The sequence below is a fragment of the Hordeum vulgare genome, chromosome 4H, assembly GCF_904849725.1.
Source record: "Hordeum vulgare subsp. vulgare chromosome 4H, MorexV3_pseudomolecules_assembly, whole genome shotgun sequence".
NCBI lineage: Eukaryota > Viridiplantae > Streptophyta > Magnoliopsida > Poales > Poaceae > Hordeum > Hordeum vulgare.
The window spans coordinates 211243282-211270027 of record NC_058521.1 but is presented as its reverse complement, the minus strand read 5'-3'; positions in this window follow the sequence as shown (position 1 = coordinate 211270027).

The window sequence follows — 26746 nt, the reverse complement described above, 5'->3', positions numbered from 1 at the left end:
AAAAAGAGGAACTGGCACTTGGCACTGAATTAATAAGTTAGTCCCAAAAAAGTTATAAAAGGTACATAAAACATCCAAAGATGACCAGATAACAGCGTGAAACCATAAAAAATAATAGATACGTTTGAGATGTATCATCGGACAGCCGATTCCAGCCAGCATATCGCTGCAAGATCTGTGTGAGCGCTCCATTTTGCTGTCTCCAGAGTATGAGTCCATATTCATCCCGGCAGACCCGGGGGATCCTCCACTATCCCTAGGGGCTGCCGCCACTGACTGGAGGACTACCCCGCCAACCTTAGGGGCCCCCCACCAGCCTCGGGGTGTCGTCGCTGACTCAAGGGCTGCCACAACTGCTCCTCTCGCTACGGTCCCAGCCAAGCTGCCGACCGTTGCATCCGTCCTAAGGATTGCTTCCCTCGGCCCGGGGGCTGCCAGTCCTCCGTTGGGGACACTCCCGGTGAACCCCGGACCGCGGCAGCCGATCCGCCGGCTGTCGGCCTGTCCCAACAAGCCTAGTGGCGGCGGCCGTGCTAACAGTGGTCTAGGCCCCATCCTGGGCACAACCATTCCTCGACTACATCGAAAGCGGCAAACTGCGTGCCAACGAGGTTGAGGCCTGACAGGTCTAATAGTGTTCTGCGGCCTACACCATCATCAACAAAGAGCTCGTAAAGCGCAGCATGTCTTAAGTGTTCCAGTGATGCATCAAGGCAGACAAGGGCCGCGAGATCCTCCTCGACATCCACCAAGGTGAGTGTGGCTACCATGCTGCCTTCCACTCCTTGGTGGCCAACGCGTTACGCCACGGATTCTACTCTCCGTCTTCCCTAAAGGGCGCCAAAGAGCTAGTCGACAAATGCAACGGCTGCCAACGCTTCATAACGCGCAACCACCAATCTGCCGCAACCCTACAAACCATCCCTCTCACATGGCCTTTCGCCGTTCGGGGCCTAGACATGGTGGGTCTATTAAAAATTGCTCGCGGCGGCATGATACACCTGTTGGTGGCCGTCAAAAAATTCACAAAGTGAATGAGGCCAGGCCAATCAGTAAAATTGACAACCCGACGGCCGTCACGTTCATCAAGGACATCACCATCCGCTTTGGCCTCACCAACAATATCATCACCTAGAAGATCACCAATTTCGCCAAGAGCGCACTCGCTCGCTACTACAATGAGCAAGGAAGCCGGCTGGACCTCCCGTCTATGGACCACACGCAGTTAAACAAACAGTTGGAACGGGCCAACGGCCTCATCACGGCTGGCCTAAAGCCCAAGTGGCTTGAGAGGATTGGGCACTCAACCATATCCTGGGTCAAGGAAGTGCAGGCTGTGCTTGGAGCCTAAGAACCAGGCCTAACTGTTCGGCCGGTTTCACCCCTTCTTCCTTGTATACGGGGCCGAAGTAATGATCCCCACTGACGTCGAGTTCGACACGCCACAAGTTACCCTCTACATGGAGGCTCATTAAAAAGAGGCACAAGAATACGGCGTCGACCTCCTCGAGGAGGCACGTGAGCTGGCCCTATCGAGAGCATCCATGTACCAGCAGGGCATGCACTGTTATCACAGTCGCCGGGTCAAGCCCCTCTCATTCCGAGAGGGCGACCTAGTGTTCCCGCTGATCCAACGGACAGCCGGCCAACACAAGATGTCCGCCGCATGGGAGGGCCAATTCATCATCAGCAAAATATTAAGCAACAACATGTACTACCTGATCAATGCACAAAAGCAAAAAAAGAAGAAGAAGGACACCTTCGGCTCCGAGATGGAGTGCCCGTGGAATGCGGAGCTCCTCCACCCATTTTACGGTTGAAGCCAGTGTATGCAAGTTCCACTTCCTTTCAAATCAATGAACAATCGGCACCCCCGAGCAGGACCAGAGGACTGCTTTTCTATTCCTATCTTGGGTTAGTTATTTTCTTTCACTAGCCTCCGTCGGACCGGCTCAGCCGGTCCGGGTATTGGACGGCCCACCCAATCCCCCCCCGGGTTGGCAATTTACTATACCTCCTCCCCGGCTGCCTACCTCTTGCGGGCTACAGACCACAACCTAGTTGTCTGGCCAGCACGAACACAAGAAAAGTGGCAGGGCGGATAGGAAAAGTCGACAAGGTGGACCGGGTCCGGCCATGCTACTCGATTCATTCAAAACCCAACTTGCAAGAGACAAACGTAGCAACACCCCGCGTCCGCCAGCCCACTCCTCGCCCAGACATAGGCAAAGGAGCGGACCACACGAGAAAAATGACCAAGGCAAGAAAAAGTGCCGAACAAACCAACGGACGGAAACCAAATTGAAATAAACTGCAACACATAAATAAAGATAGCGGCACCAGGCCGAGAGTACATAACATCAAACCTACACCCTTAGTGGGCGGACTTGTTCATAACAAAGTGTGTGATTAAAGAATGCATGAAGATAAAAACTAGACACCAGGCGCTTGTGGTGCCAACTCCCCATCCCCAGCTGTCGGGGTCTTCTGACCATCCTCAGCATCTTCGGTAGATGCAACCTTCCGGCTGGCATTAGCATTGCGAGCCGGCTGAGTCTTGTGCTGGGGCATCTCCACGACCTCACCCGGCGGGGTCTTCTGGCCCGCCTCGACATTGCTAGCGGTTGGATCCACCCCCTCCATAGATGAAACGGCCGCCCCTCCGGCGCCCATATCACCAGTATCGTCGTTGGCGGCAGGCTTGTCCGAGCTGGACCCTGCCTCCTCGGCGCTGCTAGTGATCGTGCGCATCGTCCTCCCTAGCTCGGGGTAGTACATGTTTAGCGAGGCGTAGCTGGTGAGCTCGTTGGCCTGAAAGCCAATGGCCTTGTCATGCTCTATCAAGTCCACCGGCGCCTCCGCCTGCATGGTGACCAGCTGGTCCAGGTTAATACCTGAATACTAGGAGAGGGTGAAGGTCGGGCTATCCGAGCACCGTCCCTCGCCGCCGACGCCCTCCACGCGTCAAACCGATCCACGGCGTGCTCGAGCCACCCTGCGACCCAGCTGACGAGAATCCACACCGCATGGTCGGGCCAAATACCCTGGATGAGGGTCCCGCTCGCCATCTGAAACCGGTCATAGAGAAACCCCAGGTAAGGCAGTATGGTCTCGGAGTGTAAAACCTCCTCCATCCCCCAGCTAGCATCATCATTCGGCTCACACCCCTCCCGGTGCGGCTCCTCCTGGCGGGCCTTCATCGCCCGCTCCACCCATGCCTGGGTCTCTGCAAAGCAAACTGGCTTGGAGAAAGATGATAAGAGAAAGGACCGGAAAACACAACAATAGAGGGCAAGGCACTCCAGGGCGAAGATCTCATCCACCTCGTGGAAGAGATGGAGTGTGGAGTCCGCCTCCCTCTCCGCCCTCTTCTTGCCCATCGTCGCCTGGCGGACCTCCTCCCCGAGACAAGCAACCCCGGCACGTGTAGTCGCCGCCTCCTTCCCACTGGCAACCGACGCATGCGATGCTGCCTCCTTGGCCGTCGTGTCCTGTTGAAGCACCTCGATGAGCAGCTCCACCTCCGCCTTTAGCAGCCCAATGGTCTCCCTCTCGGCCTCGAGATCCCTCCCTAGCCGGTCGGGTTCACCGACAACCTCGTCGCACTTGCCTCGGACGTCGACAAGATAGCGATGCAGATCCACCACCTCGACCTTAGAAACGGCCCCCTCTGCAAAAAAAAGTTTGTGGTGAGCAGTCGGCTCCATGAGAAAAATCGAAAGCAAAAAGATTTGGCACGTCTACCATTCAACCACGCAGCCGGACCTAATCTCTGGGACTACACCCAGTGGGTGCGCTCACGCAGACCCACCAATCAAAGGACTTACCTCGGGCCTTCTACTGCTCAGTCGCGTGCAGCTCGAGCTCTTTCTCGGCCTTGAAGTACGAATTCTTGCTATAGCGGTACGACTTGGTCGCCTCCTTGAAGAGTGTGTCATGTTTTGTCGTATTACCGTGATGAAATAACACGAGGAAAGTATCATAAACCAAAGATTTGTCCACCTACCTTGCACCCAGCCCAAATCTCGGGGAGTACACCCACTGGGTGCGCTCGCACGCCCCCACTAGAAAACAGACGAAGAACCAATATTGCACGCAAAGTTGTGCACCGCCTTCTCCACCAGCGCGAAGTTGTGCACTGCCCTACTGGGCAAAGGAGGCTATCCCCAAATGGTACCGCACCATCACGTCGACCGCGCCGGTAGACATAAGATCCTGGCTCGCCGGCCGAAGAGCTTGCCTCGACTACCCCCGGGGATCGGCCCAGCTTCGCCCACTCCGCCGTGAAGGCGGACATCAACCGACCCGTCTGGACGGCCCCGCTAGTCGCAGCCGCCCCTGGCGCCATGGCGTTCAATTGCACTGACTAAACGACCAGGGCCTGGTAAAATCCGCTCCTCGCCTCGGGCCTGGGCTGGCGCCCTTGGTCGGACTTTGGACTCAGCACCTCCTCACCCACTGCCTCCACAGCCGGTGGATCCTCCACCTCGGGAGTCGGCTCCTAGTGTGTCCCTATGCGCATTGGCGAGACCTCCGCGGTAGGAGCCTCGGGGTCACCGGTGTCGTCGTGTCGCTCGTCACCCTCGCGAAAGGGCCGCCCGTGCCGGTCGCCGAAGCCGCTGCGGCCTTTTGATACGTCCAGTTTGCATCATGCCTCATGTTGATACTTATCGCTTTTTGGGCTGTTATTTCACTTCACGGTACAATACTTATGCCTTTTCTCTGTTATTTTGCAAGGTTTACATGAAGAGGGAGAATGCCGGCAGCTGGAATTCTGGCCTGAAAAAGGAGCAAGTTTGAGATGCCTATTCTGCGCAACTCCAAAAGCCGTGAAAATCAACGTGGATTTTTTTGGTATTTATAAAAAATACTAGGTCGAAGAAGTGCCACAGGGGCGCTAGCATGTGGCCACAAGCCTGCTAGGCGCTGCCACCCCCCTGGCCGCGCCTAGGGGGCTTGTGAGCTCCCTGCTGGCCCAGTGGCCCCCCTCTTTTGCTATAAGAAGGTTTTCGTTCTGCAAAAAATCAAGAGGAGGCTTTTCGGAGGATACGTCGCCGCCACGAGGCGGAACTTGAGCAGAACCTATCTAGAGCTCCGGCAGGACGATCCTGCCGGGGAAACTTCCCTCCCGGAGGGGGAAATCGTCTCCATCGTCATCACCAAAAGTCCTCTCATCGGAGGGGACTCATCACCATCAACATCTTCATCAGCACCATCTCGCGACTCCGATTGGTACTTGTAAGGTTGCTAGTAGTGTTAATTACTCTTTCTAGTTGATGCTAGTTGGATTACCTGGTGGAAGAGTTTATGTTCAGATCTTTGATGCTACTGATTACCTCTCTGGTCATCAATATGATTATGCTTTGTGAGTAGTAACTTTTGTTCCTGAGGACATGGGATAAGTCATGCTATAAATAGTCATGTGAATTTGGTATTCGTTCGGTAATTTGATGTGTTGTATGTTGTTTTTCCTCTAGTGGTGTTATGTGAACGTCGACTACATAACACTTCACCATAATTTGGGCCTAGAGGAAGGCATTGGGAAGTAGTAATTAGATGATGGGTTGCTAGAGTGACAGTAGCTTAAACCCTAGTTTATGCGTTGCTTCGTAAGGGGCTGATTTGGATCCACTAGTTTAATGCTATGGTTAGACTTTGTCTTAATTCTCCTTTCGTAGTTGCGGATGCTTGCGAGAGGGGTTAATCATAAGTTGTATGCTTGTCCATGTAAGGGCAGTACCCAAGCGCCGGTCCACCCGCATATCAAATTCTCAAAGTAACGAACGCGAATCATATGAACATGATGAAAACTAGCATGACAGAAATTCCCATGTGTCCTCCGGAGCGTTTTACCTCCTATAAGACTTTGTCCAGGCTTGTCCCTTGCTACAAAAGGGATTGGGCCACTTTGCTGCACCTTTTTTACTTTTGTTACTTGCTACTTGCTACGAATCATCTCACCCACAACTATTTGTTATCGATAATTTCAGTGCTTGCAGATATTTCCTTGCTGAACACAACTTGTCAGATCCTTCTGCTCCTCGTTCGGTTCGACACTCTTACTTATCGAAAGGACTATGATAGATCCCTTATACTTGTGGGTCATCACCTTTGCCTTTCCCACACACAGCTGAGAGGCACGCTCTCGCTCGAGCCGCGCCGTCACCTCGTGCTCCATAGCCAGCAGCACGGCACCCTCGCCCCCGACGGTTGACACGGACGGCGACGGAAATTAGATGGCCTCGCTACCATAAAGAAAGGGCACGAGCTCAATGTCACGTCGCAAAGACGAAAGGAAAAAGGGGCACGAGCTATAAAGAAAACTAACCCCAATGCAAGGGTAATCACGCGGCCACCCCGCCTTAGCATCCTCCCTGTCGGTGGACTAGCGCCCGGTGGGACCAGAGCCAACCGAGCCTTCTTGGCAACTGGGGCAATGAATTGTGACAACCCGAGACAGATGTTCCAGAAGATTCCCCTTCTATTCTGTTTTCGTCGTGTGTTTATTTTTATTTGTCGCATCATCATTGCATCATGCGCATCATCCGCATTGCATCGGCATCCCGTTGCCGCAAGTTTTCAAACTTGCATCCTTTAGTAGTTGACGGTTTTTTCCGTTCTCGTCGTTGCATGTGTTTAGCCCGACCACACACGCACGCGCCCGCGGCACCGCCAAAATCTTATTTTTAAAAGTGTGTGTAAAACATTATCTGATTGGGTTGGAACTTGACGTTCGGTCTTATTTAGATATGGTATGCCACCTGTCAAATTTCGTCGCAATCGGAGTCCGACTGGTACCCGAACGATCGACCGTAGCAGCCCTGTATTCAGTCTATCGTCGGACGTTTGTCGGTGTTTTAAAATACGTTGTCGGGTGCCCCGTTTCCCTCTCTTCTCCGGATAACCTACTCTACACGGCCACTTAGCCCGTCCCACGTTCGTAATTGCTCGATTCCGACCGTGCAGTTGAAATCGGGGCGAAAAACTGCTAAACCTAGTCCATCATCTATATAAAAGGAACCCCCATGGTATTTTCAGCAGCCCCTCTATCTCCTCCTCGATTTCTGTCAAAACCCTAGTCTCCCACAGCCACCTCCCTCCTCTCTCCTCAGCCCCATCCGCCGCGGGCCCCGCGAGCCCTGATCCGGTCGGCTGGGCCCTGATCCGGTCCGCTGGGCCCGGATCACCCGAGCCGCCGCCGGCTCCTCTCAGAGCTCCTGCAGCCTCCGAGCCGGAGCCCCGAGGTGCCCCGTCGTGCCTCCCGCCGTCAGGCACCTTGCACCGTTGCTGCACCAGCGTTCGACGCCGGCCGCCGTCGGGAGCAGCCCGCGCCTCCCCATCTCCCCAAGGAGCCGCGCCGGAGCACCTCCCGCGGCCAGCCCTTCGCGCCGCCGCCTCTCTGCTGCGTCGCCTCCTCAGGCCGGATCGGCCAGATCCAGATGGTGGGGGTCCTCGCCTGCCGCGCCCCTCGTCGGAGGTCGCCGGCATCGCCGCGAAACCGCCTTCGCCACCACCGACCCTGCCTCCTCGATCTAGGCGGGATCAGGAGCGCCGCCAACCGCCCCCGCATTGACCTACGGCTCGCCTCGCGTGGAGCACCCGTGGGCGGCGTCCCAGCGTGCGGCCAGTGCCAGCGCCTCCTCCTGGGCCACAGCGCCTCGCCCCGGCCCAGTCTGCCTCGCCCAGGCCGACTCCGCCTCCCGAGCGCCTCGGCCACCTCCGCCTCTCCGTCCTGGGTCAGGCCCAGCTTGGGTGAGAACCCCCCTGGCCCCTCTAACGTCCCCCGCGAGCGAGATTTAAATATATTGTGCTTGCCTGCTAGGCCCATATGTGAATTAGACCGGTTAGTATATTTTAGGATTTTTGTGTGAATTAGTATTTCCAGAAAAATTGCTAGATTTTGACACGTTTGTATCTTTTAAACCGTATGTCAGATCGCGACGTATTGTATATGTAACTTGTGTAGTTTTTCGCGTAGATTATGATTTTGCAACTTGCATAAATGTTTGAACTAGTTTGAGCCGCCAAGTGCCTAGTTTTGCATGTTGTCCCAATAGGAATTGTTCCGTATTTATTTTCCGTGCATGTCTGGATTGCTCAAACCCTGTAGATAAAATGCTCATGTTTTTAGGGACCCTTTGCCATGTATTTTACAGTAGTTGTTTGTATTTTAGCTTGTAGGATTCTGTAGCTAATTTGCTATACCGTGTTTAGGACATATTCCCGCATATACGTGTGGCGTTGTTTTCATTTTGCAACCCCTCTTGTTATATATGTTTTCGGGGTAGAAAAATCCATAGAATTTAACTATGCAATTAGTTTTAGCTTTTGAGCAAGTTAGTGCGTGTGATATTTTGCCGTGATGCCCTTTTGTTTATTTAGTGGGATTTAATCCATGCATGATATGAAGGAGTTGTCAACTAGAGATATGCCCTTGGATGTGTAGACTAGCCTCTGGTAATTTTGGTTTCAATAGAAATCCATGTTTAGGTGTGGTTTGCTTGTTATCGACTTGCTAGGAAATAGTGTTGTTTTAGAGATGCTGAAATTTTTCTAAGTGTGAAATCTGTTATATTTTGTTGTTGCCTTTGCATGAGTTTATCTAGTGATCTGTAGCTCTTATGAGGTTGGTGCAATGGACTTAGTTGTAGACTTTAGGATTTTCTAGCATGCTGTGAATTTTCATGCCAGTTGGAGTCCCGTAGATTATGGTTTTGCTGCTGTCAATATGACTTCAGATCGAAACTGCACTTTCATAAACTGTGGTTTTCACTAAGTCTGAAATAGTGTGTGAGATGCCATTTTGTGATTTCTTTTCCTAGTGATCCATGCTTCCATGCTAAGTGTTGTTAGTTGTATGTTGTAGTAGTTCTTGCCCGCTATTGCCTCATGCCTTGGTTGAGCATATTGGATTTGTGTAGCTCGTAGTGAGCATATTGTATGTTGTAGTGCTTCTTGCCCTCTATTGCCTCATGCCTTGGTTGAGCATATTTTGTTGTAGCTCGTGGGGTGTATAAAATGCTATGTGGCTGATTTTGGCAGATTGTAGTGATTTCTTGTTTAGCTCGTAGTTGTTGAACCCTTGTTCTGTTTTGGTCGTGTCCTATATGTAACTTGCTTATAGTCTCGTGTAGTTTCATTTTGTCTTGCTGGTTGTGTGTTTTGAAATGCTTCTGACTATCATTGCACACATATTGCATTCATGCCATCATATCTTGCGGTGTTCGTATCTTTTGAACCATAGCTCCGTTGGAGATGTTCTCTATGTGTAAATTGCTTTTAGCGACGTGTAGAATCACGTGAACCTATTTATTTTTGCTGTTTAACAAACATTTAAATGTGTTAGTTCAGATCTGGACAGAATTATAAATTAACATATGGGGTCCTCTCGGAGATGCTATATGTCATTTCCGACCTCATTTAAAATGCCTAGATAAGTAGAGTAATTACGCTTCACCTCTTGCCATGTTTAACCACATTTAATATGGTCGTGTCTCTAACGAGATAGAACTAAATAATTAAAGGTGGAGTTTCGTCAATAAGCAACTCGTTGCATGTTGAACTTCACTTAATGTGTAGTGTTTGATTGTTGTGAATTGCCATGCCATGTCTTGCATATATTCAGTTGATCATGCATCATATGTGGATTGCATCTTGTCGTGCACATGTTGTGGTGAATATCGTGTGTTGATGCTTGTTTTCGGTTTCCTCCGTCTCGATAGAGTTCCGCAAGCGTGTCGGATGTGAGGACCCGTTCGACTACATCGGTTTGTCTACTTCACGGAGTCATTCTTCTTCCAAGCGGGATCTCAGGCAAGATGACCATTTCCCCAGATACCATTACTATCATTTCCATGCTAGTTTTACCGTTTCTATCGTTATTGTCTCGTTGCCTACCACCTGTTAAATATCAGCCTCCCAACATTGCCATGAAACCTCAACTTGTTCACAACCTAGCAAACCACTGATTGGCTATGTTACCGCTTGCTTTACCATGTGTTAGCATTGCTAGTTGCAGGTGCAGTTGCTTCCATGTGTTTACATGTGTTCCTTGTTATATCACCCTATTAAATGCTACTTAATTTAATGCACCTATATACTTGGTAAAGGCTGGAAGGCTTGGCCTTTCTAGCCTGGTGTTTTGTTCCACCTTTGCCCCCTTAGTTTCGGCTACCGGTGTTATGTTCCACAATTGAGCGCTCCTAACATGATCGGGGTTGTTATGGGGACCCCCTTGATAATTTGTTTTAGATTAAAGCTGGTCTGGCAAGGCCCAACATTGGTACTACATTTGCCCAACATAATAATTTTGTTAATACTGAAAGCATAGGGCGTCATAACCCGAGGAATAATTCTACATAATACAGGGAGGGCCAATGCTGATGGTGCTGGTCCAAAACAGAGCAGCTTACTAACGCTACCCGGGGCAACTCGGCGTCTAGCGTGGTAACCATCGCTCATCCGTCGTGTCCTGAGAACGAGATACGCGGCTCCTATCGGGAACGTCGACACGCCGGGCGCCCTTGCTGGATTAGTTTTACCTTTGACGAATGTCTTGTGCATCCGAATTCCGGTGATGCTTTGGGTAATATCAGAGTTGAGGTTTTCCACTAAGGAGTCCGACGAGATCACGAGCTTCGTGATCGAGGATTTCTATGCTGCTTGTGGTAATTTGTGATGGATTAGTTGGAGCACCCCTGCAGGGTTAAATCTTTCGGACAGCCGTGCCCGCGGTTATGTGGCAACATGGAAACTTTGATTAACACTGGTACTAGACAACTTGAAGTTAACTTAATTAAAATATGCCAAATGATTGTGTAACCACGACTGTCTCTTTCGTGAGTTCCTTCTCCGATCGAGGACACGGTGGGGTTATGTTTGACGTGGGTAGGTGTTCAGGATCATTCATTTGATCATCAGTAGTTCACGTCTGTTATGCGTAGTTCATCCCCCTCTTTATTCTTGTACACGTAAGTTAGCCACCTCATATAATGCTTAGTCACTTGCTGCAGCCTCACCACTTAACCATACCACACCTGTTAAGCTTTGATAGTCTTTATACCTCTGAAAACGAGACCAGTTGCAGGTACAGGAAAAGGTAACTTGACGCGAGCACGTGCGTTGTTCATTTGGAGTTGCTTCTTCTTCTTCATTGATCTAGGATGTGTTCCACGCCGGCAGCCTCGGATAGCAAGGATGGACGTCGTTTTCTTTTCTCGTTTGTTTTCGTCCGTAGTCGGACCCTGCTCTTCTTCAAGATGTTTATGTATTGTATTGATGTGACTCTGATGTAGCTTGTGGCGAGTGTAAGCAAATTCTATATATCTCTTCTTTTCAATACATGTACTTGTAACGATATCCATTCTTGCGAAAGGACGAGATGCACTTCTATCCCTGTCGAGGCCCTCGTGCCTAAATAAGGATATGATCGCATCTTGGGCGTTACATGAATGGTCCCTCGACCGACTGCTTCTCTCTCCGTCATTCCTCCAGTGGGGCAGTCGGCTGGCCCCTAGCCGGGAGCTCCACCCTCCCTCCTCAGGCGGCGCCTCTAGTATGTGCACATCGTCATCATAATCTTCATCAGTCTAGTCTCGCACAATCACGTCGGGGCGGGCACTGCTCGACGTCCCAACCCCATCGGCAGGAGCGCCAGTCGGCGCCTTCTCCTGGTCCTCATCTTCCTCCTTAACCTTCGCCGTGTCTGGGTCCTCGGGGCCAGTGGAGTCGCCCCCGTTCAACCTTTTGCATGGTCTAGCACAAAGGATCCTAGATCGGTCCATCCGGCATCATTTGTTAAGCAAATAGCTGAAGAAAAAGAAGGACCATGCGTTAGTCACCAAAAGAAAAAAGTGAGAGCAGCTCCACTTGGACGAAGCTTCTCTGCGGCACGCGGTTCGTGTGATAGACCGGCTCCATGCCGAACCACCATGCCTCCACATCCAGCCTGAAGCGAGTGATTGTGTTCACCCACAGCAACCTTGTTCGGCCGCAGGTCCATGGTCGATAGTCGGCAGTGATCCTTGCGCAGGCCCATGTCGCAGATCCGGTGTGGCCGCTCCTGTAGCAGCATCACCCGGGAGAAGACGAAGGCTACCACCAGGTCCGGAGGGAGCAACCCCCGGGTGGCATTGAGCTCCTTCAGCCGGCCCGCGATCATCGTCATCTCGTCATTGCACACCTGGAGGTTCAAGCTCCTTCCAGTATGCAGCGTGTCGTGGAACGAGAGGAGGTTGACCCACTCCCACACCTCCTTAACGCTATGAACGTAGAAAAAGGAGCGTTGCCAATTATTGAATGAGTCGATCCACCTCATCTTCAGGAAGAGCCACTTGCACCGCGCATACACCACCGCACCGCCATAGAAGTACGCCACGTTGTCGTTCTTTTGGACACGGAAGTGGAAGAAGAGATGGATACCGCGACGTACAACACCTAGTTTGGCCCTACATGGTGCATGTGGTGCCCGAAGAAGTCCAAGAACTGCCTCAGGATGCTGCACGCCAACAGCCCGAAGCCGATGATGAAGTGCGTCCCAAAGATGATGAGCTCACGATGCATGCTCCATCACGTGCTCGCCTCTGGGTGCGTGCGGCTCGATGTGTTTTGGTGATGGGATCTTCCATGTCCAGAGACACTCAATGTGTGCGTCGGTCAAGACAGAGCCCTACCATGCGTCGACGGGTGGCGTGGCAACATCGATGTTCGCCGGCGGTGGAGCAGGAGAGAAAAGGCTCAACATGCGGCTCCCTGGTGGATCGACCGCGGGAAGGCGAACGGGTGTGTAAGTGCATCTAGTGCCCCTTAGTGATTTTGGTGGTTTGAGGACTTATAGGTTAAGTATCTAATGTGTTTATGAGTGTACACAAGATCTATAAGTCACTGAGGAGTTTGATATATTTTAGGAATATCGATCCCTAAAAATATATATACCTTTGGTTGAAGAAATTGGTCTGGAGCTGAAGAATTGAATCGCGAAGAATCTGCAATGAAATTGATATTCCTCATGAAGATACTGAAATTGATGAATTCGGTGTGTCCTGAAGAAAATCATTTTGAAGACTTTAAAGCATGAAGATTTACTCTTTCTGTTTTATTTTCTTCACATTTGAGTAATAGGAACACAGTACTGTTAAAGGGGGTCGAAGTTACACTTTGGAATGAATTTCCTCATGATGCTCAACCCAAGCCTAATTCTACCAAAAGCCTCAAAGTGAGGAATACGAGTGACATGAGGACTCTCACAATTGAGGGTTCCAACCGTTTCGATAGCACGCCAAGTTATTGGTCTTATCCACACCAACGGTCATATTATTTAAGGGCGTTAGTGTCAAATCATGTCGGGATGCTCCCAGGCTATAAATAGCCGCCCCCCACAACCATTAGCTGGTTGTCTGCTCCGTTAGGAACTGACACTTGTCATAAGAGCAACCCAAATTCCTCAGAGTCTTCGAGAGTAATTCATCAGTGAGGAAATACCCCATACACCGAAACCACAAACTTAGAACCAAGTGATTGAGCATCACTGAAGAAGTTGTTCCTGTGTGGGACTGAAGCCCTTTACCTTTGAGGATTGTGCATCCTCCGGACGGTTAGGCGTCATGGTCTAGAGCAATCCAGCAGTCATTTGTGGATCGCCGGGTGACCAAGTTTGTGAGGGCTTGGAAGTCTGCCCTGAAGACTTACCACGAGTGTTGGGCGAGGACTGTGTGTTCTTAGCCCAAGGAGAACACGGAAGGAACTGTGTGTCCCGGGACTGTATGTCCTTTGGTTTCAATACCAAGCCACTCCAAACCAGATGTACGACTGTCACAGCAGTTGAATCTTGCTCATCAACTACTGTCTTCGCTGTGAAACGGGTTCTAATTCCTCAACTCCTTATTTTCCTCAGATTATGTGTTGATGACTTTCACTGCTACTGTTTTAAAAATTTGCTGAAGACTTTCTTTGAAATTCCTCAACCCCAAATTCTTCACGCTAGTTAATCCTCATCTGTTTTCTGCGTGCCTGCTCACTGTGCAATCTGTTTTCACATTCCTCACTCTGAAAAACTGCTGTTGTGAAACGTTGCACTTCTGATCCTTTACTGTTCCCGCTATAAGTTAGTCATCAATGAGGAATTTCCTTAACTAGAATTTCGTCAGTGATGAAATTCAAAAAATCTCCTATTCACCCCCCTCTAGTCGATATAACGCACTTTCAATTGGTATCAGAGGAAGGTACTCCCTTGTTCTGTGTGATTTTGGTTTAACCACCTGGCGTTTTAGTTATGTCGACAGCAGGCATGTTTAAGGTGACTGCAGCATGTCCTACCTTTGAAGGAAAGAACTTTCCCTTCTGGAAGAACAAGATACAAATGCATCTACAAGCTATTGATAATGATCCCTGGTATAATGTGGAACATGGCGTCCCCATCATCTCTGCTAGTGTCTCTGCTGCTGATGTGAAGAAATTCAAGCAACTCGATTCTCAAGAGAAGAATATCATCTGTGGACATCTAAGCCTAGGCCAGTTTGGAAGAGTGAGTGCTTTGGGCTCTGCAACACTGATCTGGGAGAGACTGTGCAAAGTAAGTGAAGGAGTATCAACCCAGCATGACTCTCGTGTTGATATTCTTCGCAATCGCTTCAAGAGGCATGACAATGAAAGCTGCCAAGACACCTTTGATCGCCTCACTGACATATCAAATGAACTGCAAGCACTGGGAGCTCGAGACATTACTGATCACGAAGTTGTGAAGAAACTGCTGAGATCTTTGGACTCTTCATTTGATACTTTAGTTCCGATGATTCAAGAAAGACCAGACTACAAGATGCTTGACCCAGCTGATATACTCGAAAGACTCAATACTCATGAATTCCAGCTAGAAGAAAAGAAAGATCTATATGGACCAAGCTATTCGAGACCACGTGCACTGAAGGCTAGATCAATTTCCTCATCTGAGGAAGAAGACTCGGATGACAGCATTGGTGACCCTGAAGAATTTGGACATGAGCTTGCAATGCTCGTGAGGAAATTCCAGAGGTTTACACGACGTGGCCAGTTCCGTAAATATTCAGTAAGAGACATGAGGAAATCAGAATCTTCATCTAAGGACTACAAGAAAAGAACCTGCCACAAATGCCAGAAATCAGGTCATAACATTGGTGATTGTCCCTGTTGGGGAAAGGAATCAAAGAAGAAGAAATACAAGGATGACAGTTCTGATGACTCGAAGAAGAAGAATAAATCTTCAAAATCCTCATCTTCAAAGCCCTCATCGCACAAGAGGACTAGTTTAAGAAAGGCTCGGAAACTTATTGGCAAGGAAATGGACTCCGAGGCAGAATCAGAGGAATGTGATGAAGAAGAGGGTTCAGATGAAGACTCAGAATCCGGACAGGCTAGTCATGCACTGGCAACCAGTTTCGTCAGCAAGTCAATCTTCAATCTTGAAGAAGATGATAACACCATCCACACTGATGACTATGCTGATGACTTCGCTCCAACCTATTGCTTCATGGCAAAAGGTTCAAAGGTACCAAATGATGCCTCCTCCTCTGATTCAAGTGACTGTGAACCTGATGATTATGAAAAACCCAGTTACAGTAAACTTGCTATCATTGCCACTAAACAACAAACTGCCCTGGAAAAGCTTGAGAAACTGCTAGATAGAAGTGATGATCTGTTGAATGATGAAATGAACCTTACCCAAATCCTCACTGAAGATGTGAAAAGTCTTCAGTCTAGATTTGATAATCTTCAAGATCGTTATGATACACTCCTCGCTGATCATGAGAAGCTTTCCTATGAATTTCTTCAAAGGAAGCTTGATCTAGAGAAGCTGAGGATGTCTCCTGATGATCTTCGTATGGAAAATGATTCATTACTAGCTCAACGGATCAGCGTTGGTCGAGTTGAATTCATTCCTCCATGTCTTAAATGCATTGAACGCGAAACTGCTAATTCTTCACCAGAATCATCAAATGCTTGTATTGCTACAAATTCTTGAACTGCACCTGTAGTGTCTATTTCCTCACTTGAGGAAAACACAAATGTTACTGATGAAAATGCAGGGTTGAAGGAATTGTATGTGACATGCATATACAAAAGTCTCAGAGGACATCAAAACCTTTGTGATGTGCTCAAAAAGCAGATCTTGAACAGGATTCCGAGGAAAGAAGGAATTGCCTTTGAGAGGAAACTAAATGTTGATGGATCTTATTGGAAACCTGAGCAGTATCCCAAAACCTCATGGGTTGCTGCTACTGGGCCTCCTTTTGATCCATCCAATCTAACAGGCTTTTCATGTGAATTATCCTACTCCTCAGATGAGTCATTTGAATCCAACTATAAACTGTTCAAAAATCAGTCTGGTGAAGTATTTGCTCGATATGTTGGAACTAAGTGCAGGAATGGTCCTCCCTTGAGGAAAATCTGGGTTCCCAAAAGCTATCTTCAAAATCTTCAGGTAAATGTCCTCATGAGACAAAACGATGAAGAATCTGAACCCTAGTTCAAATTCCTCAGGAGGACCAAAGTCTTCAAGAGCATCAAAATCCTCAACTTGTCAAAACTATGCTCGTACCCGTGCTAATGCGTCTAACATGTAGGGAAACTACAAGGAATATGAATAGGAGCGTTACTCTTCAAATCATTATGTTCATAAATCCTCAAACCAGTTCTCTGCATATTCATATGAGTACTTTAACCCTCCTACTATTAAGAGAAGTGCATTAGCTTCAATGCCACCTTTCTCATATGGTGCTCACAGGATGATGAATGCTTTACCACCCCTACAGGACAGGTCTCCATATGAAAATCATCATCTGAAGAATTTGCTGGAGACCTGAGGAAATGCTTGATAGGACGCAAGCTAATATTGATGAAATAGAAATATTTCACACGTCCTTATAATTCTGTTGTGAAGAAATTCTTATCTGATGAAATTGATATCATATTCTTCAAGCTTGAAGCATATGAGATGGTAAGCTGTACTAATTCATCTGTAGGATTATAAACCCAGGAATCCTGAGTGGGTTCTTGATAGTGGCTGCACAAATCACATGACTGGTGATAAAAGCTTGTTGATGACTATGCCACTAACTCCATCACCTCTAAAGCAAATCACATATGCTGACAAAGGTAAAAGCAAGGTATTGGGACTTGGCAAAGTGGCTATTTCCAAGGATAGGCATATGGACAAAGTGATTCTTGTTGAATCCCTTGGTTTTAACCTCATGTCAGTGTCGATGCTTTGTGATCTTGATATGATTGTTATCTTTGGTAGATATAGATGTGTAGTCATCATGGAATCTGAAAGATCCAAAGTCTTCGAAGGTGTAAGAAGAGGGGATTTGTACATTGTTGATTTCTCTACAGGTCCTCAAGCAGCCACTTGCTTACTAGCAAAAACCTCAGAAGGATGGTTGTGGCATCGAAGACTAGGTCATGCAGGCATCCCTCAAAGAAATTTGTGAAGGGATCCCTCGAAGGATGGTTGTGGCATCGACCTCAGAAGGAATTTGCACACGCTTGCGAAGAAGAAGCATGTCATCGGCATCGAATCAATCAAATTCCTCAAAGATCATCTGTGCAGTGCATGTGAATCTGGGAAAATGACCAGATCGAAGCATCCCTCGAAGACTATCATGACCACTACACGTCCATTCGAATTGCTTCATATGGATCTATTTGGACCTACTCACTATGCCACTCTAACCAATGCAGCATCTTTATACGTCTTCGTCATAGTTGATGATTATTCCAGATATACATGGGTGCATATCATAGTGTATAAAAGTCAAGTGCAGGAAATCTTCAAACGATTTTCTTCAAGGGCCTCGACGAACTTTGGCATCAAGATCAAACATATCAGGAGTGATAATGGAGCAGAGTTCAAAAACACTAATCTTGATGAACTTGGTATTACTCACGAATTATCTGCTCCTTATACTCCTCAGCAGAATGGTGTGGTCGAAAGGAAAAACAGGACTCTAGTTGAGATGGCAAGAACTATGCTTGAAGAATATCAGACTCCTCGTCGCTTTTGGCCTAAGGCAATCAACACTGCATGCCATATCATCAACATGGTATATCTTCACAAATTCCTCAAGAAAACCTCATATGAACTCCTAACTGATAAGAAACCAAATGTAAGTTATTTCAAAGTCTTCGGTGCAAAATGTTGGATTAGAGATCCTCACCATAGCTCAAAATTTGCGCCTAAGGCACATGAAGGTTTTATGCTCGGTTATGGAAAGGACTCGCAGACCTACAAAGTCTTCAACAACTATCACAACAAAGTTGTTGAGACTGTAGATGTGCGGTTCGATGAAACTAATGGCTTGCAAAAAGAGCAATTGCCTTCTGATCCAAATAAGTTGTCTCATGAGGAAGCAATAAAGCTCAAACCTACTGAAGACATTGTCCCCACTGAGGAAATTGGTGAAGAAACGATCCCCATCACTGATGAAAATCAAGAAGATGCTCCTGAGGAAATTGCACCAGAACCACTTCCTCAGCCCAGACGAAATCCTCAACCAGCTCATCCGAGGATTGCAAATGAAGTAGAACTTGACAAAATCCTCAACGACATGAATGCCCCAGGTCCTCTCACTCGCTCAAAAGCTTCACACTTAGTTAACTTTTGTGGGCATTTTTCCTTTGTATCCATCATAGAACCCTCAAAAGTTGCTGAGGCTTTTCTAGAACCGGAGTGGATCCAAGCTATGCAATACGAACTTCTTCAATTCAAGCTGAATGACATATGGGAGCTTGTCAAACGACCAGATCCTCGCAAGAACAACATCATCAGCACCAAGTGGATTTTCCGAAACAAGCTAGATGAGGACGGTCAAGTGGTGAGGAACAAGGCACGACTTGTAGCCCAAGGCTACACCCAGGTTGAAGGAATAGATTTCGATGAAACTTTTGCACCTGTTGCTAGACTTGAAGCTATTCGAATACTACTTGCTTATGCTAATCATCATAACATCATCTTATATCAAATGGATGTGAAAAGTCCATTCCTCAATGCTAAGCTTGAGGAAGAAGTATATGTTGCTCAGCCCCCAGGATTTGAGGATCCAAAGAATACAGACAAAGTCTTCAGACTCAAAAAGGCTCTCTATGGTCTCAAGCAAGCCCCTCGGGCATGGTATGATACATTGAAGGAATTCCTCATGAAGAAAGGCTTCAAACCTGGTTCACTCGATCCAACTGTTTTCACTAAATCCTATGATAATTAGCTATTTGTGTGTCAAATATATGTCGATGATATCATATTTGGCTGTACTGACAAACGATACAGTGATGAATTTGCTTACATGATGAGTGAAGAATATCAGATGTCTATGATGGGGGAGCTGAAATTCTTCTTAGGTCTTCAAATTCGTCAACTACGCAATGGAATCTTCATATCACAGGAGAAATATCTCAAGGCTGTTCCGAGGAAATTCGACATGCATGAATGCAAAGGGCCAAGACTCCAATGCGTACCAACGGCCATCTAGGCACTGATGAAAATGGTAAAGAATTTGATCAGCAGGTATATCGCTCTATGATTGGCTCTTTGTTGTATCTATGTGCATCTAGGCCAGATATAATGCTTAGTGTTTGCATGTGTGCACGTTTTCAAGCAAAACCGAAGGAATCACACCATAAGGCTGTGAAGCATATTCTTCGATACTTAGCTCACACACCAACACTAGGATTATGGTATCCCAAGGGCTCCAATCTTCATCTGGTAGGATATTCTGATTCTGACTATGCTGGTGATCGTGTGCATCGCAAGTCAACTTCTCGTACATGTCATTTCCTCGGAAGATCACTAGTCTGCTGGTCCTCAAAGAAGCAGAACTGCGTATCACTCTCCACTACCGAAGCTGAGTACATTGCTGCTGATTCATGCTGTGCTCAATTACTATGGATGAAGCAAACCCTCAAGGACTACGGCATCAACATGAAGAATGTGCCCCTCTACTGCGACAATGAGAGTGCAATCAAGATTGCATACAACCCAGTACATCATTCGCAGACTAAGCCCATCCAGATTCTTCATCATTTTCTTCGGGACCATGTCCTCAAGGGAAATATCCTCATCGACCATGTGAAGACTGATAATCAACTGGCAGATATCTTCACTAAGCCCTTGGATGAGAAAAGATTTTGCAAGTTGCGGTGTGAGCTAAATATCTTAGAATCTACAAATGTTTTGTAAAAACATGCAAACATCCTAACACTTATAAAAAATTGATGACTTAGATGTGCAACACATGATGAATCGATTTTCTTCAACTGATGAAGAATATCACTCTGAATGTGAAGAAATCAACGAAGAAATTGATTCTCAGGGCCCTACGACAATTGTACGCGACGTCTGTAATCAACATTCTTATATGGTGGGTCACGCCACCGCCCAACGTGAAATTCCTCAAGTTGATTTTCTTAAAATGTTCCATTTCCTCAAAATGTGCTTTTCTTCAAAACAGTTGTTCTTCATTGTGACGATTTATCAAAAAATCCTCAAGTTACTCAAATCTTCAAAAACACTTGATGACTTTCGTTTGACTAGATAGACTGTGATTTCAAGTCCTCAACAGCATTCACTTATAGCTATTTCTTCAAGTTGATATTTCTTCTATGTGAATGTGATCGGACCCTACTTTCCCTCTATGCTATTCTCATCTAGTCTATTCGATTCTTCATATGCGTTCTACTTGAAACTTTGTTCAAAATCCACACTGCGTCCTTGTCAGCTGATGATTTTGTAACAAAATCCTCAAATCTTAAAAAATTGTTTCTTTAATGCACAGTAACTGAACTCCACTTCCCAATTTCAGATAACCACGATCTCCACTATCTCCACCGCCTTGCTCGGGAACTACACGTGTCCTGCGGAGACGTAGAGGCAGGGGCTGTTTGGTCCGAATTCTTCGCGCCAACTGTAACTGTCTGGCTATAAATATGTCCTTATCCCCCTCGGCAAACACTTCTTCGCCCCATCGCTCTCCTGCTATAGCAAAAAGCACCGAACCCTAGCGCCACCGCTGGAAGTTTCGTCGCCGGTGAAGAGGAGCTTCATTGCCTCGACTTCTCCGTCGCCGGAACCACGCCAGAGTCGGACCATCTTCGTCCGCCGCCGCCGTAGACGTCCTCTGTCGCTGGTTAGGGCGCATTGGACACGCGACCGAAGATATTCTCTCCACAACTTTTCTGTGTTTTTCGTGCGCGCCTTCAAGGGTAAATAAAAATCCCATTCTTACAGCAAGTTAGATATACTATTTTACATCTCCTATGTGAAATATGTTTTTCCTCAAGAATCGATATGCACTTGATTCCTCAAACACTGCCTATCACCACACCATTGATGAACTTCACTAAGCATCTAAGATTTTCACGAGATTCCTCAATTGTGCGAATTTTCTGATCTGTACAACTCTAGAACCCAAGAACAGTATGCTTAGGCAAATTCCTCAACCACTGGTTAAATTCCTCAACTGTCAAACTTTTTCATTTTCTTCAAATCTGAGAACGCATATGACCTCTCCAAATTCCCCGCAACTATACTCTGTTCACAGGTACACACATCTGAGCTGATGAATCTCTCGGTTCTCATCACATTAACTCATTTGCAGCGTTTCTTGAAGAAAATCTTCAAGTCCCATCAGAATCCTCAAGAGTTCAATCCCATCAGCAAAATCCTCAGCTGAAGAAAATGGAGGATGACAGAAAGAAGAAGGGAGGGAAGAAACTGGAGCAGAACACAGCTTTGGATATCCCTGAGGATATTTACTTGGACTATTGCACACCTGATGAAAATGAAACAATGGCCAAGAGAAAGATTCGGCTACAGAAGATAGAATGCCAATGGGCTAAGGAATGGAAGGAGTACAGGTTTGTAACTGCCAAGTATGCGAAGAAATTCGCCCTGAAGCCTCCTTGCAAACGGGCCCCACTTGAGGCTCATCAAGTAGCACATTCCTCAAGCCTCAAGACCATTGATGATTATCCGAATGAGAAGGACAAGCATTTGGCTAAGCTCAAGAAGCGGGCAGATGCTGCAGTGAGGAAATTCAATGAAGCCTCTGCTGCTGCCTCAACTACAGCTACTTCCTCTGCCACTGAGAGCTCTGGTTCAACAATGCCTCAACCATAGTCTGTGCCGTATAAAACAAGGGCTCCAAAGCCTCAAGAGAAGTCTGCTCAGGCATCAGTTACAAAACCATCAGCGCGAAAACCCTCAGCTCCAAAATCCTCATCACCACCACCAAAGCCTCAAGAGATACCAGTACAGAAGCCGGTCATGAAGCCACTGACCGCCACCTCCAGCTCCTCACTCCCGGCTGCAACCAGCTCGGAGACAAAGTCTTCACCACCTCCTGTGAAGACTCAGGTGCCTGCTAAAAGAGAAACTCTGCCAAGCCCCAGCAAAATCATCACAGTCCCGTCTGCATCAGAGGGCAGTGATGGATATGATGATCAAACAATACAAGCGATAATCAGAAACAAGCAGGAAAGGGTAGCTCAAGCATCAGGAAGCGCCATTCCTCTGGCCATGGACCCCAAGGTCCTCCTATAATACATAAACATCTGGTATGAGGACCCAAACACTCCGCTTGATGATTTGAAACTTCCCCCCTGGCATCAGACACATGGTGGCCACATTCATCAATGAAGCCAAGTGGAAAGAACAACAAGCCAAGCAGGCCAAGGTTGCGAAGCTTAAAAAGGAGAAATTCCTCAAGCAGAATCTCCTCAGCTTGACGCCTGATGCACTGGTGTCAACACAGGCTGAGTTGAAGAATTTGACTGATAAGTACTCTAAGATGTCAGATCGTCAGAGTCTCAAGAGCAATTTCATCAAGCTGGCCACTAAGGCTGTTGATGACTAGAACAAGGAGGTTGCACCTCCAGCACCAACTCCCGAGCCCTTGATTGAAGAGCGAGCTAATGAATCTCCTCAAGCTGAGGAAACTCCTCAAGCTGAGGAAATACCCGAAGAAAGCCGTGTGGATGTACCGGCTATTGAAGAAATCACCATGGAAAATCCAGCTGATGAACCTGCTGCAGCTGGTGAGACTGCCCCTGACCCAGCTGCTTCAACAAAGCAAGCTGATGACTCTGCTCCAGCTGGTTCCTCAAAACTAGCTGAACAATTGGTCGAGAGAACCCCTTCACCAAAAGATTCAAAGGTGAAGAAGATAACTCCATCTGCATCAGACGTGAAGAAAACCAGCGCTGCTGAGAAGGAAGCCAAAAAGAGAAAGGCCTCCTGAGCAGAAGAAGAAACAGAGGCCAAGCGCCTCAAAGCGCTTGAAGATAATGCTCCACTAGACCCTGTGCCCCTTAATGTCACTCCGTCTTATGAAATGGTAATCCTTGATGACCAACCGAATGGGACAGATGAGGAAATGAAGGATACCGCATCTGAGGAACACACTGACGAAGAAATTCGTATTGACGACAGTCCTCAGCCCTCCATTCCTCAGAAAGACACTGCACAAGGATCAGCTGCACCAGCTGATGGAACTGCCTCTCTCACCAAGCCAGTTGAGGAAGAGCAAAGTGAAATTCCTCATGCTGATAAAATTCAAAGTCCTGAGCAAAATCCTCAAGATGAGGAACAGGCTGATCCAACTCCTGCACCTGAGCAAGATGAACCTATTCCTCAGCCTGATGCCCAGCCAGAGCAAGCTCCTCAGCCTGAAGCCCTAGCTGATGAAATTCCTCACCCTGAGGACGATTCTGGGGAAAATGCACGTGATCAAGACAAATGCCTTCGTCATGCTCAACCCCGAGACTGCAATTGTTGTCTCCCCTCCTGTTCCACAGCAAAATCTTCAGCCAGTTTAGTGTCAGCTATTCTCCAAGCGACCACAGTTTCAAAAGGAGAATTTCTTTAAAGAGCGCATGTACTTCATTGGAGAGAATCCCTATGACAAGCCTCAAATGAGGCATCTGAAGTTTTGGACAAGGACACAGCTGAATTACTATGCCTTTATGTTGTGTGGAAGAAACAAGATATTCCAGCAAAGGCATATTCCTCACGTTGAACTTGAAGCAATACTGTGCCTAGCTCCAGTCCTCAATGTACTCCATGACGCTGGTCTGCTGCTAATGTGCTCCGACATCTCTGATTGGAACACTGAGCTCATTCTTCTGTTTTATGCCACTCTTCACATATCTGGCGACCCTGAAGACATTAACACCTGGGTGTTTGACTTGATGACACAAAACACTCACTACAAGGCTCCTGCTACTGAGCTCCTCCGTGAACTGCCTGTATCAATTCCCGTAGAGGAGGCTGTGACGCTTTACGGTGAGCGTGAGCTGCCCAACGGGATGATGGAAGTCCTCATGAAGCCTTTGGCTGAAGGACAATCACCAAGAAAAACCTTCCTCGTCCACGAGCTCAAATATACACCAAGGTCTGTCTACAGAATCCTCTACAATGTGCTCGCGCCGATCAAAGGCCATGATGATGAAGAAGATGTCATAGGCATCATGAAGAATATCCTCTTCAACATCATCCATGGTATTCCTATCAACATCCATGATTTCTTCTTGAGGACTTTTGCCGACAATGCTATGTGTCCATTTGATCACAAGATATATGCCCCATGGATCATGAGATTCATCAAGACACGGACAGGCATCAACTTCCATGCTGGTTATATGCCTCCTATCCGGGTCAACAAGAAGACTTTCGAGCCAGTTGAAGGAAAAGGCAAGTCAGTGATTGATGAAGGCAGTAGGCCCCTTGATGGCCAGTTCAGAGAGCCAGAAGCTTATTCCTCATGGGATTATACTGAGACTCGCCCGACATGCCCCGTTCCTCCTCGCGTGATGAATACAAGAGAGCTCCTCCTCAGTATTCTCTAGAAGGTGGAACGCAATCACAAGTGGGTCAAATGCCAGTTTCGCGCCATTGTGAAAACCCTCACTGAAACACAGTACTCTGTGAAGCTTAACCATCACTATCTGCATGAGGTTTTTGATCGCACCTGGGCTACACTTGCACATCTGAAGACTCAGACAGAGCTTGAAGAAATGGACTTTGAGCGAGACTTTGACTGGTCGTGTCCTCCCAAGAAGAAGTTCAGGCCCATTCCAGTTCCAGACCTTGAAGACAGTTCCTTTTCTTCATTACGCACTGCTGAAAGTGATGAAGAACAGCTCGACACTACTACCGGTACAAGGAAGAAGACTACTCCCAAGAAGCATCACGCCTCTCCATCAACCGCCAAAAAGTGAAGTCTTCACGGGCGTTAGTCCTCAGTTTGTCCCTTTTTGTCACTTGATGAAAAAGGGGGAGAAACTTGAGAGTTAGTCTTCAAGCGGGATATTTTGGGGCTTATGAACTATATTTAAGTTACAAACTCTTGGCTCTTGTGAAGTTTTTATGTAATGAGTTGTAACTTAAGCCCGATGGTACTCTGACGCTTTTGAAAGTTTTTTCTTCGCATGCTTATTCCTCAAGTTTTAATGTACGCATGTTGGAATTCGTCAGGTACCATTTGTCATCATGCATCTTCATTTTCTTCATACGATATGTTACATGTATGCACGATTTACAAGACTCAGGGGGAGATCTCCATGATATATATCATCAATGTGCATTTGCTATGAAAAGCAAAATCCTCAAGATATGCACATCTTCAGGGGGAGTCTCTTTGAATCTTGATTTCAAATTCCTCAAATGAGAATTTACACTTCATATTTTTTATCCCTCTTGAAGACTTAACCTAATTGTCATCAACCACCAAAAAGAGGGAGATTGTAAGTGCATCTAGTGCCCCTTAGTGATTTTGGTGGTTTGAAGACTTATAGGTTAAATATGTAATGTGTTTATGAGCGTACACATGATCTATAAGTCACTGAGGAGTTTGATATATTTGATGAATATCGACCCCTAAAAATATATATATCTTCGGTTGAAGAAATTGGTCTGAAGCTGAATAATTGAATTGCGAAGAATCTACAATGAAATTGATATTCCTCATGAAGATACTGAAATTGAGGAATTCGGTGTGTCCTGAAGAAAATCATTTTGAATACTTTGAAGCATGAAGATTTACTCTTTCTGTTTTATTTTCTTCACATTTGAGTAATAGGAACACCGTACTGTTAAAGGGGGTCGAAGTTACACTTTGGAATGAATTTCCTCATGATGCTCAACCCAAGCCTAATTTTACCAAAAGCCTCAAAGTGAGGAATACGAGTGACATGAGGACTCTCACAGTTGAGGGTTCCGACCGTTTCGATAGCCACGCCAAGTCATTGGTCTTATCCACACCAACGGTCATATTATTTAAGGGCATTAGTGTCAAATCATGTCGGGATGCTCCCAGGCTATAAATAGTCGCCCCCCACAACCATTAGCTGGTTGGCTGCTCCGTTAGGAACTCACACTTGTCATAAGAGCAACCCAAATTCCTCAGAGTCTTCGAGAGTAACTCATCAGTGAGGAAATACCCCATACACCGAAACCACAAACCTATAACCAAGTGATTGAGCATCACTGATGAAGTTGTTCCTGTGTGGGACTGAAGCCTTTTACCTTTGAGGACTGTGCATCCTCCAGACGGTTAGGTGTCATGGTCTAGAGCAATCCAGCAGTCAATTGTGGATCGTCGGGTGACCAAGTTTGTGAGGGTTTGGAAGTCTGCCCTGAAGACTTACCACGAGTGTTGGGCGAGGACTGTGTTTTCTTAGCCCAAGGAGAACACGGTAGGGACTGTGTGTCCTTTAGTTTCAATACCAA